The sequence below is a fragment of the Watersipora subatra genome, chromosome 2 (genome assembly GCF_963576615.1).
Source record: "Watersipora subatra chromosome 2, tzWatSuba1.1, whole genome shotgun sequence".
NCBI lineage: Eukaryota > Metazoa > Bryozoa > Gymnolaemata > Cheilostomatida > Watersiporidae > Watersipora > Watersipora subatra.
Genome location: NC_088709.1, coordinates 50,437,486 through 50,450,787, shown reverse-complemented (window position 1 = coordinate 50,450,787; position 13,302 = coordinate 50,437,486).

Here is a 13,302-nt window from a genome sequence, read left to right as displayed (position 1 = left end):
ACATAACATAGTAACATGTGGTAAACTCTGATTATCAATGGCCATTATATAGCCAACTATGTGAGGAGTTGCTTTGGAGAATTGCATCAATCATTTTTCTCATTGCATCACTTTGAAAGATTTTTAATATGTTCGACAAAAATTTATAATAAAGGAAAGTCAAAGACTGTCAAGCCAGAAACAGATGATATCGGCTTAATAAAATATTAAAATTTACTTTTAATTTACTTATGTTACATACTGTCACCAAAACTGTTGCTGAAACGTCTCTCTTGCACCACATTTAACCTAAAGCCATTCTTATATGCTAAAAATTCATAAAGTACTGTACATAATAATGTAGCTATTTACTGCAGATCACAGCCAATAAATAAGTGTTTATTACTTTGTGATTGTAGTTACTGAATTATAACAACTAAAAACATCGCTTCCGACCATAATATCTGTTTTACATGTTTTTTTTCATAATATGGAAACAGAATAATTTTCAATTAGTTACTTTATATAGGAAATACTGCTTTGAAATTTGAGCACATTGAAATAAGGGCACAGTCCCAGAACACATTATTATCGTGTGATGAAGTTTGACTGTACAACATATCGGTCGTTGCTTTTGAAAGATTTTTTTTTAAAGCTACCCTTGGTGCATAAGCAGACTACTGTGAAAAACAACATAACCAACCAACAATGTTGAGCACCTTGCTGGCAACCTACAAAACTTAAACACTACAAATTAAAACTGAAAGCTGAAAATTGACTCCCGTCAACAAAAATGCATAAATAAATATTCAATGCAAATGAAAAACAAACAGGCAATCGAAAGTATTTAAATTGAAAGGACACATTTGAAGACGATAAATGAAACAAATAAGTAATAAATAAAAGTAATATACAGTAAACATATGAATGGAACATTTGATAATAAAACTAGCCTACATGTATGCTTGGCTCATAGCACCTGTATCATGGGAAAAATAAGTTTTGCAAAAAAATTAATCTTTGCTTTTCAAAAAGTGGTATTACAACTTTGGTATGCCCAACCAATAAAAATTGTAAAACAGTGTCAAGCGAATATTTTAATAACCAATGTCTCTGTATTTACCACATTATAACTAACCACTATTGACTTGACACACAACCACAGACCCACACATTCACATACCACTACAGCCACACTCACACCATCACCCACCAGTGGGAACTCGCGCATGTGCGCGCACCCGTGCGTATCTGCATGCTTCTGGGTGCGCCCGCGCACAACCGCTGTCCTTCACGATCACAAATAAATATACCAATACATACATGTATATATAAAATAAAACCTTTTCTTTTAGAAGAATTTTGAAACAAAATTTTCAAGTTTAAAAGCATGTTTTATTGAAAATTCTGTTCATTGTGTGAAAGGCATTTTTAGATATAAAAAACCAAGCACGAACTGCATTTAATATTAAAGCTCATTTGTTGGTTTGTTTGTTTGGTTAGTATCTTGGACAATTTTCATTTTGATAGTACAATTTGGAATTCCAATCATTTTTCAGCAAAAATCAGAAAACAAGTGTTATATTTGTACTCAATGTATAGTTTAGAATTGTCAAACATCTCATGCAATGTTATGCCTTTATTCATAGTATAATTTAGAGTTATCATATATCACATACAGTGTTATGTCTTTACTCATAATATAATTTAGGGTTCTCATATATCACATACAGTGTTATGTCTTTACTCATAGTATAATTTAGAGTTATCATATATTACATACAGTGTTATGCCTTTATTCATAGTATAATATAGAGTTATCATATATCACATACAGTGTTATGTCTTTACTCATCGTGTAATTTAGAGTTATCATATATCACATGCAGTGTTATGTCTTTACTCATAGTATAACTTAGAGCTATCATATATCACATACAGTATTATATCTTTACTCATAGTATAATTTAGAGTTATCATATATCACATACAGTGTTATAGCTTCACTCATAGTATAATGTAGAGTTATCATATATCACATACAGTATTATGCCTTTATTCATAGTATAATTTAGAGTTATTATATATCACATACAGTGTTATAGCTTCACTCATAGTATAATGTAGAGTTATCATATATCATATACAGTGTTATGCCTTTATTCATAGTATAATATAGTTATCATATATCACATACAGTGTTATGTCTTTACTCATCGTGTAATTTAGAGTTATCATATATTACATACAGTGTTATGTCTTTACTCATCGTATAATTTAGAGTTATCATATATCACATACAGTGTTATGCCTTTGTTCATAGTATAATTTAGAGTTATCATATATCACATACAGTGTTATGCCTTTATTCATAGTATAATTTAGAGTTATCATATATTGCATACAGTGCTATGTCTTTACTCATAGTATAATTTAGAGTTATCATATATCACATACAGTGTTATGCCTTTGTTCATAGTATAATTTAGAGTTATCATATATCACATACAGTGTTATGCCTTTATTCATAGTATAATTTAGAGTTATCATATATTGCATACAGTGCTATGTCTTTACTCATAGTATAATTTAGAGTTATCATATATCACATACAGTGTTATGCCTTCACTCATAGTATAATTTAGAGTTATCATATATGACATACAGTGTTATGCCTTTATTCATAGTATAATTTAAAGTTATCATATATTACATACAGTGCTATGTCTTTACTCATAGTATAATTTAGAGTTATCATATATCACATACAGTGTTATGCCTTTGTTCATAGTATAATTTAGAGTTATCATATATCACATACAGTGTTATGCCTTTATTCATAGTATAATTTAGAGTTATCATATATTGCATACAGTGCTATGTCTTTACTCATAGTATAATTTAGAGTTATCATATATCACATACAGTGTTATGCCTTCACTCATAGTATAATTTAGAGTTATCATATATGACATACAGTGTTATGCCTTTATTCATAGTATAATTTAAAGTTATCATATATCACATACAGTGTTATGCCTTCACTCATAGTATAATTTAGAGTTATCATATATCACATACAGTGTTATGCCTTCACTCATAGTATAATTTAAAGTTATCATATATGACATACAGTGTTATGCCTTTATTCATAGTATAATTTAGAGTTATCATATATCACATACAGTGTTATGCCTTTATTCATAGTATAATTTAAAGTTATCATATATACCATACAGTGTTATGCCTTCACTCATAGTATAATTTAGAGTTATCATATATCACATACAGTGTTATGCCTTCACTCATAGTATAATTTAGAGTTATCATATATCACATACAGTGTTATGTCTTTACTCATAGTATAATTTCAAGTTATCATATATCACATACGGTGTTATATTTCCACTCATCGTGTAATTTAGAGTTATCATATATAACATACAGTGTTATGTTTTAACTCATAGTATAACTTAGAGTTATCATATATCACATACAGTGTTATGTCTTTACTCATAGTATAATTTCAAGTTATCATATATCACATACGGTGTTATATTTCCACCCATCGTGTAATTTAGAGTTATCATATATAACATACAGTTTTATGTCTTAACTCATAGTATAACTTAGAGTTATCATATATCACATACAGTGTTATGGCTTCACTCATAGTATAATTTAGAGTTATCATATATCACATACAGTGTTATGTCTTTACTCATAGTATAATTTAGAGTTATCATATATCACATACAGTGTTATGGCTTCACTCATAGTATAATTTAGAGTTATCATATATCACAAACGGTGTTATATTTCCACTCATCGTGTAATTTAGAGTTATCATATATAACATACAGTTTTATGTCTTAACTCATAGTATAACTTAGAGTTATCATATATCACATACAGTGTTATGGCTTCACTCATAGTATAATTTAGAGTTATCATATATCACATACAGTGTTATGTCTTTACTCATAGTATAACTTAGAGTTATCATATATCACATACAGTGTTATGTCTTTACTCATAGTATAATTTCAAGTTATCATATATCACATACGGTGTTATATTTCCACTCATTGTGTAATTTAGAGTTATCATATATAACATACAGTTTTATGTCTTAACTCATAGTATAACTTAGAGTTATCATATATCACATACAGTGTTATGGCTTCACTCATAGTATAGCTTAGAGTTATCATATATCACATACAGTGTTATGTCTTTACTCATAGTATAATTTAGAGTTATCATATATCACATACGGTGTTATTTCTTTATTCGTAGTATAATTTAGAGTTATCATATATCACATACGGTGTTATGTCTTTACTCGTAGTATAATTTAGACTTATCATATATCACATACAGTGTTATGTCTTTACTCATAGTATAATTTAGAGTTATCATATATCACAAACAGTGTTATGCCTTCACTCATAGTATAATTTAGAGTTATCATATATCACATACAGTGTTATGTCTTTACTCATAGTATAACTTAGAGTTATCATATATCACATACAGTGTTATGTCTTTACTCATAGTATAATTTCAAGTTATCATATATCACATACGGTGTTATATTTCCACTCATCGTGTAATTTATAGTTATCATATATAACATACAGTGTTATGTCTTAACTCATAGTATAACTTAGAGTTATCATATATCACATACAGTGTTATGTCTTTACTCATAGTATAATTTAGAGTTATCATATATCACATACAGTGTTATATCTTCACTCATAGTATAACTTAGAGTTATCATATATCACATACAGCGTTATGTCTTTACTCATAGTATAACTTAGAGTTATCATATATCACATACAGTGTTATGTCTTTACTCATAGTATAATTTAGAGTTATCATATATCACATACAGTGTTATGCCTTTACACATAGTATAACTTAGAGTTATCATATATCACATACAGTGTTAAGTCTTTACTCATAGTATAATTTCAAGTTATCATATATCACATACGGTGTTATATTTCCACTCATCGTGTAATTTAGAGTTATCATATATCACATACAGTGTTATGTCTTAACTCATAGTATAACTTAGAGTTATCATATATCACATACAGTGTTATGTCTTTACTCATAGTATAATTTAGAGTTATCATATATCACATACAGTGTTATATCTTCACTCATAGTATAACTTAGAGTTATCATATATCACATACAGTGTTATGTCTTTACTCATAGTATAACTTAGAGTTATCATATATCACATACAGTGTTATGTCTTTACTCATAGTATAATTTAGAGTTATCATATATCACATACAGTGTTATGTCTTTACTCATAGTATAATTTAGAGTTATCATATATCACATACAGTGTTATATCTTCACTCATAGTATAACTTAGAGTTATCATATATCACATACAGTGTTATGTCTTTACTCATAGTATAATTTAGAGTTATTATATATCACATACAGTGTTATGTCTTCACTCATAGTATAACTTACAGTTATCATATATCATATAATTTGTTATGGTTTCACTCATAGCATAATTTAGAGTTAATATATATTACATATGGTGTGATGTCTTCATTCACATTATAATTTAGAGTTATTATGTATCACATACATAGAATCAATGATGGATTAGCTAAATAGCTCAACCATATAAATATTTAATTCTTACTCTAAAGAGCAGTAAGAAGAGTTGAAAGGAATACAGCCAGTTCTTTAAAAAACAAGATAGTCACATTTAGTAACTAGATAAGAAACCTTTACTTTTATATATATATTTCTCAAAGTTTGTATGTCTGTATGTCTGTCTGTTGGAAATCCGGCTATAGCTATTATTAGAACAGCTGAGCTTGACAACAATAAAGACTCAAATTCATGGAATTTCATGGGAATTCATGGAATTCTTACTGTCATTGGAAGCCTAGCCTTATTAATTAGCTTAGTGGAGTTTCCATTGGCAATATGCCAGGCCACTAGTTACAAATCAATTTTCTGTCCAAAGACTATTCTATTACACGGGCAACGCCGGGTGGCACAGCTAGTATAATTATAATTATCATAATGAAAAGGACTCTGGCTATACATAGTTATATAAAATGTAATGCATAGAATTGTAATGAATGGATTTTAACGCATTTAGAATTTCCTGAACTTCATACTCAAAAATACAGTGCTGTGTTAATCCTTACACAGTTTATGGATATATTAGAACAGCGAGCAGTAATTGCTAAAATATTGCAGAAGATAAATTTCTGAAATGAAGGCAAATTTCGAATCCATATAAACTGGCTCCCCATATAACCAACTACCTGCTAAACAGTTATCAGGCAGTGATGATTTGCGTGTAGTACTTGACTCAGGAATCTTCTGAGAGGGAGATGAAGGTGTGTTGTTTATGGATTGTACTTCATCTGCAAGACCTTTATCAGATTGTACTTCATGTGCAAGACCTTGTTTTTTAAGGCCTACAATAACATACATCATAAAATATATGTTGTGTAATACCTCTAACCATAAAGGTAATTACAAACTAGGTAACAGAAGTTATATCATTTACTGCTACACACATTGATCTAGAACCATTTATTACTTGTCAACTGATCATAGTACATGCAACATGCTGTCGTTGCCTGATGATAGGGAAGTTAACTTGCACAGTAATCGTTTTTACAATAATAATAGCGATGCAGGTCTATCTGAAATTAGAGTTTGAGGAAAAGGAATCATTTTAATAGGATTTGAGTTCCCAGCAATCATATTGGTAGATGAACACGGTAGCACCTGTTTTAATTAACTGCCTTCTGATGTTCAGGAATAATTTGGTGAATGCTCATTTTCTGTGTTTTATCGACATTCTTAATACTTTTAAGCCTGAGCCAAAAATAATTCGGCAATCATTTTCCCACCAATTGGTGAGCTTGAGTAAAGTTGGCTTGACAGCTTTGCTTTGTTTTTCCATACTTCCAGGTTACGCCGGATTTAGAAATCTCTGTTGGTCTGTTGGTTTAATTGGTCAGTGTGGTACACACTTTCAACGTAATTTTAAAGTTTCCACTCGATTGAACTACCATCTTTTGAGAAATTGCTAAAATAACAATGGAATTTATAACCAACTGATAGAGAAAAATGGCTTTCAGTTGAACATTATTTGCCTTTGTATTTCTGTATTTCTGGTTAATCAACAATTTTGAAACTTTGGATACCTTGTGCAGTAAATGGTTTTAGTGTAATTCAAAAGTTTCAACTTGAGTAGACTTTTAGCTCATGAGATATTGCTAAAATATCAATGAAATTTCCAACCAACTGATAAAAAATGACAGAACATTTAGTTTTTAATAAAATACTGAATTAGCCATGATGACTAAAAGAAGAAAGGCTAGCAAGCTTTTTCTGCTAAGTAACAAGAGCTTCACTCAAAAACTATTTGATCTTAATTCATGAAAGATGTTTGCTCTTTCAGGCTTGGTCCGCTTCAACCATTAGGCTTCTTCAGTTACCTCCAAAACATCAAATCTTTGAAAGACATTACATAAATGACTAAATTACTACACTATAAAAATTCTATACCACGTACTTTTACAGCCGATTGAAAGTTATCAAAATAGACTAGCTTGTGAATAAAAGGTTAGGCTTGTAAGTGCTAACACTCTCTCACTGCAGACAAAACTGTCAGGGTAGCAGTACTAATAATGATGTGAGTTAAATAACCTGCAATATGAGAATAAAAGCTATCTCTTGCACTTCTCATATAACATCATTATAAGGATATATCTGAATCACAAGTGAACTTGTTTATTAGAGGTAGAAATAAGTTAGTAGAATTTAGCTGAGCATGCTGCTCAGAGACAGACAACAGTTTGTCTGTAAATGTTTCAAATTCACGGTGTGTGTCAACTACATCCGCTGACGCTAGAACAATAGACAAGATAAACTGCAGGTTGCGCAGGTTTACCGTGACTAAGCACTCAAACAACTACATCAAGTAAGTTTGAGTCTTCATCTAAGGTTACGTAGTCGGCTGGTGAATAAAACGGTGACGGCAGACATCTTGCATCGATAGAAATTCTGAAGCATTGTCTTTATGAACAGCAAAATCTGTGTAGAAGTGTGAGAATTCTATCGTTATAATTTTACTCTAAAGAACTGTAATTGTCTATCAGTTATTCACATGTATGTTAAGTCAAAAAATGATAAATATCATATACTCAAATTAAAATGACTAAAAATTACCTAAACTAGTTTTGTTATTTAGTATAATGAACCATTATAATGAAAACTAAAATGTGCCCAAAATCACACTAAAAAACATTTATAACCTTTTTATGGCATCAAATGTTGCAAAATCATATGACAATTACACGTAAATTTATGAGTTGGTTCCAGGTTTTACCAAATATTTATTTGTATTGGTAAAAAAATATCCGGCAACGAAAGGTTTAATGATAGTGGTAACTGTTGTTATGTTTGCCTTTTACTAATAATGGTAAGAGATGCATCAAAATCCTTGAAATCTATTAAAAGTTAAGTTAGCATGGGTCAGCAGGTTGCCTTCAAACATGTCTGACTACTGCTTACCTGATGTTTACAATATTAAAAATGAAAGTTGTCTTACCCTGCAAGAAGTAATAGTAAATTATTACCTTGACTAGTTGCATGCTCAGCGGTTGTAGTTAAGCGTATGTCAGGTATAGAATCATCATTGATGTTCTCAACTGCAAAATATTATTAATTATTAATTATTAATTATCAATTATTACCTATTTGAATATTTTACCAAGTCTTTTTAAACCGTCGGTATTATCTTAAAACTTACCCATCTGATCGGATTATACACAAATAGACAGATTAATTTCAACGAAAATCGCCACAAAACACTTGAAAAGCTTGGTTTAATAAAGGTTAAGACTGAAAATTGAAACGCCGAGGGACAGATAATAGAACGATCAAGTCTTGCGCATTTCACGAAACAATAACATGCACTTTTCACCAGTCTATAGCATTGTCGAATTGCCGAAGGTTTTGGCAATTAACATAGGAGTACAGAAATTGTTTTATTTTTGCCGATTTCAATTTTTTCATTTTCATTTGCCGACACATTTGAATACTTTCCCATTCTAACTGATGTCCAACGCAGTATAAGTAAAGCAAATGACGATGATATTTTTTAACGTTTCTAATGAGATTATTACAATAATTAATTATAAGTTTGGATGACTGCAGAACAATGACTACGTAGTACAGACTTTCTAAAAATCTAACGCAGTGTAAGTAAAGGCATGACGATGATATTTTTTCTAACGGTTTTAATGAGGTTATTGCAATAATTAATTATAAGTTTGGATGACTACAGGACAATGACTACGTAGTACAGATTTTCTAAAAATCTATATAGATATCACAACTTTGTGATATTGTTAGCTGTGCCGTTTTGAAATGTAAACAAAATTTTGCATTGGTTTTTTATTATTACTATATAAATAATATTGGTTATTCTAATAATATCAATGCATTTTACTTCTAATATTGGCCAATATTGCATTTCTTTTTTTACAGGAAGAGAGATATAAACATATAATATTTTCCTTTCATTATTGCTATTTGTTGTATATAATAACACCCAGTACATTACAGCTACCATTGCAGTTATCTTATTTGACTGCTAATATTGCATTCTTCAACCATCAGTACCCTTTATTTTTTCCAATATCACTTTGGTCGTGGGCTGTATGACAGTGGAATTTCTAGAAATATTCCAAACTAAAATCAACCAGCTAAAATATGTTTAGATTGTTAAGTTCAGCACAATTTTTTAGAAATACAGAAATCTAAATAAATATCACAACCTCTTGATATTGGTTGCTATGAACTGGTATGCTATACACATCTATTTCTATGACAACCAGCTAAAATCTGTTTAGATTGTTAAATTCAGCAGAATTTTTTAGATATAAATACAGAAATCTAAATAAATATCGCAACCTCTTGATATTGGTTTCTATGAACTGGTATGCTATGAATACACATATACAGATATGTATATATGTACAACATGCATGTTATATACAATACTACGTATGTGAATGCCCGACATTACCTGGGTAATCAATATATACAACATGCATGTTATATATAATACTACGTATGTGAATGCCCGACATTACCCGGGTACTAAAAAAGTCTTCGGACTTAAAATCTACTTTTATTTAACATTTACAACATTTATGATTCAAAATTTAAACTTCGTATCATGACAAAAGTGTTTTGTGCTGCTCGAATGAATTAAGAGAAAAAAGAAAACAACCGTAAAGGTTTGCAATTTTTTCAAGCAACTGTAGCTTTTAAAGTACATATCGCGTAAGAAGTGTTTTGTTAAAATAAACGAGAAGAAAAATAAAAGTGTTAAGGTGTTTAAATGTAAATGTGAATTCATTAGCAACTAATGGCTAAATATAGTTTGTTTTGCTACAATGACCACAAAAACTTATTTGGTATGCGATTATATAATTTAATTCATTTCATTGGTAGCATCATAAGGCGAAAATATCATATTGACGTATACACTGGTATGAAAATCCATAATAATTATCTAATGAAATCCCTGCCTATTAAAAATCATGAAAATCTCATCATTAAAAAATGGTAACAAAACAATATGTAATCCTTAGTAACTATAGTTACCTACAATAACGTTGATGCATTTTGTAGGTATGATCTGCAAAAGACATAAAATTACAATGTACTACCTGCAGAGTTCTTACCTTCACGACAGACGAGTAACAAAAGCGCTGAATCTAACTTACAGTATATGAATTTACCTTACTAAAAACATACTCAAAGGAGTTGTTATATGCATTTTAGTATACTTTTAACTAAAACTTCATCACTTATTTGTTGGGGAACCCGTTTTAACCGTAATGGATGGTGGTGAACTTAGATCTAATCGTCAAACTTTAATTCGGAACAAAATTATTGTTCAAGTCGTTTTGCAAAAAACAAATTAGCCCTAGCGCGGCGAAGACGAAAAAGCATCATGTTTCACAGAGTTCATAAAGTTTCATTTGGCGTGGGCAATCAAAAAAAGGGTGTATACAGTATGTACTAAGAGCCATAAATTGTGATAGTCTTCGTAAACTTGTGGTTAGACAGTTGGACTACCAGCCTACAGTTGCAACTGTCCTGAGTTTAAATCCAACAAGCAGCAAGTTTTTCATTCCAAGACATCAATTTTATAGCTGGACAGGCAGACGCCCTTACAGACAGACGACAAGCTTTGAGACTTACAAATATAGAATAACTTATGTGCATGTATATATGTAAATTTCAGTGTCTTTATTGTCTGTCTTTTGTATGTCCAGTTAAACAGATAATGTTTTAGAAACAAAATATTCACTTCACACTAGAATTAAACTCCAAGCTTCTAGTTCTGCAGACAAACATGCTATCTATTACACTAACACTAAGCAGGTTGGCTTAAGGCATGTAAACTAAACATATCACTTACATTATAATTACTGAGTTGGTGTCAATGTTATGTTAGCATGTAGGCTTAGAACATGTCTGACTACTGCTTACCCAAAGTTAACGAAATAATATATAAATAATATATTATATATGAAAAGATACACATCCTTAACACTGTCAGTAGCTTAACAATAAGTACAAACTAATCTGTTTAAGCATTTTAGTTATTTTTTAAGTATAGAAATTTAAACATACACACATACATATATAGGTATATATACATGTAGGTATATCTATATATGTATATATATATAAATATATATATATATATATACACTTACATATATACTTTTATTTATACATACACACATACACACAGTTGCAAACCCCATATTAACGGTGATTATCAACAAGTGCGACAAGAAAGGACATCAGGTGTGCTGTTGAAACATTTGTGTCTCTATAGCGGGCAAAACAAGTGCTGTGAGACAAAAAATAAAATAATTTGACATAATTTTCACACTTTGTAATGAGGATCACTCATTTTCAGCAAAATAAAATTACATAAATTACTCCTCAATCACCAACTATTAATGCTTACAAACAAAGATAGTAAATCTATTATTGAAAAAGTTAACAAAGTAACAAGTGGATCTAAAATTATTTGGTAATCACAATATTAACAGAATTGCTGAATCACAACAACTTTGACCATATGCACAACTTTGATGTATATATAATTATATCAAGTATGCAACAAACAAAATAGTTTATTTGTCATGATTAGCAATGTTGTACCTGCTGAATGGGTAGCAGGTACAGGTGATTCACAAGTAGAATAGTCTACAATCTTTATGGTTGAAGATGGTGATGTATTAACCACTTCTTGCAATTCCTCATTTATAAGACCGCTGTCAGCTGCGCCTTTCTCCACTAAAATTCATACAGCATGATATTTTTGCTGTGTAGAAGTTTTATATTTTTACATCTAAACAGTGTCAGTCAGCAGCCTTCCAACTAAACCTTTTTGTATACTGTGAACTAGTACAGTGCAAGTTAGTGATACCAAAGCTATTCGCTTATTTTATGTAAATATATGTTGGTTATATAATTATTTTACATGTTAACAGGTTGAAACTGTGTACTGATTCACAGTTATATCTAACAAGAATTACTCAAAGCATTGATGTTTTCACCCATCACGTCCTACCAATCTTAAACTAGTAAACAAGGAAATATCTTATTCTAGAGGTAATCATACAACTAGCCACAAGTATTACCATCATTGGCAGTGTTATAGTCATATTAACTCCTTCAATAATATTCATCATTGAAGATGATACCGTAATGATTTATTCTCACGCCATGTCAAGCACATGAAGTTCATTAATCTTTAATCTGCATACATACACTAGGTGAATGCCCTGCATTGCAAAGTTAATAAAACAGCTTACAAACATCACCTATATTACCTTATCTACTAAATTACCTATAGGCATCATTACATACAACTGCTTACAAGCCGGTTTATTGCCCATGCAACAATCAGAATTTAATCATGAAGCCAAATAATAATTGTTACGTAGGTGTGATCCAGTATCGTCATACATGTTTTAACCAATATAATATTAATCGATTGTTAATAATATATTATTAATGACCAAGCTCAGTTGAACATGTAGTCTAATAGATGAGCTCAGTGCCTCTAGACCATACTTATATATACTTATGTATATATACTTAAATATATATATATATATATATGTATACATATATATATATTTATATATATATAGATAGATATATATATGTATATTGTACATGTCTGACATGCATATACCTACATAT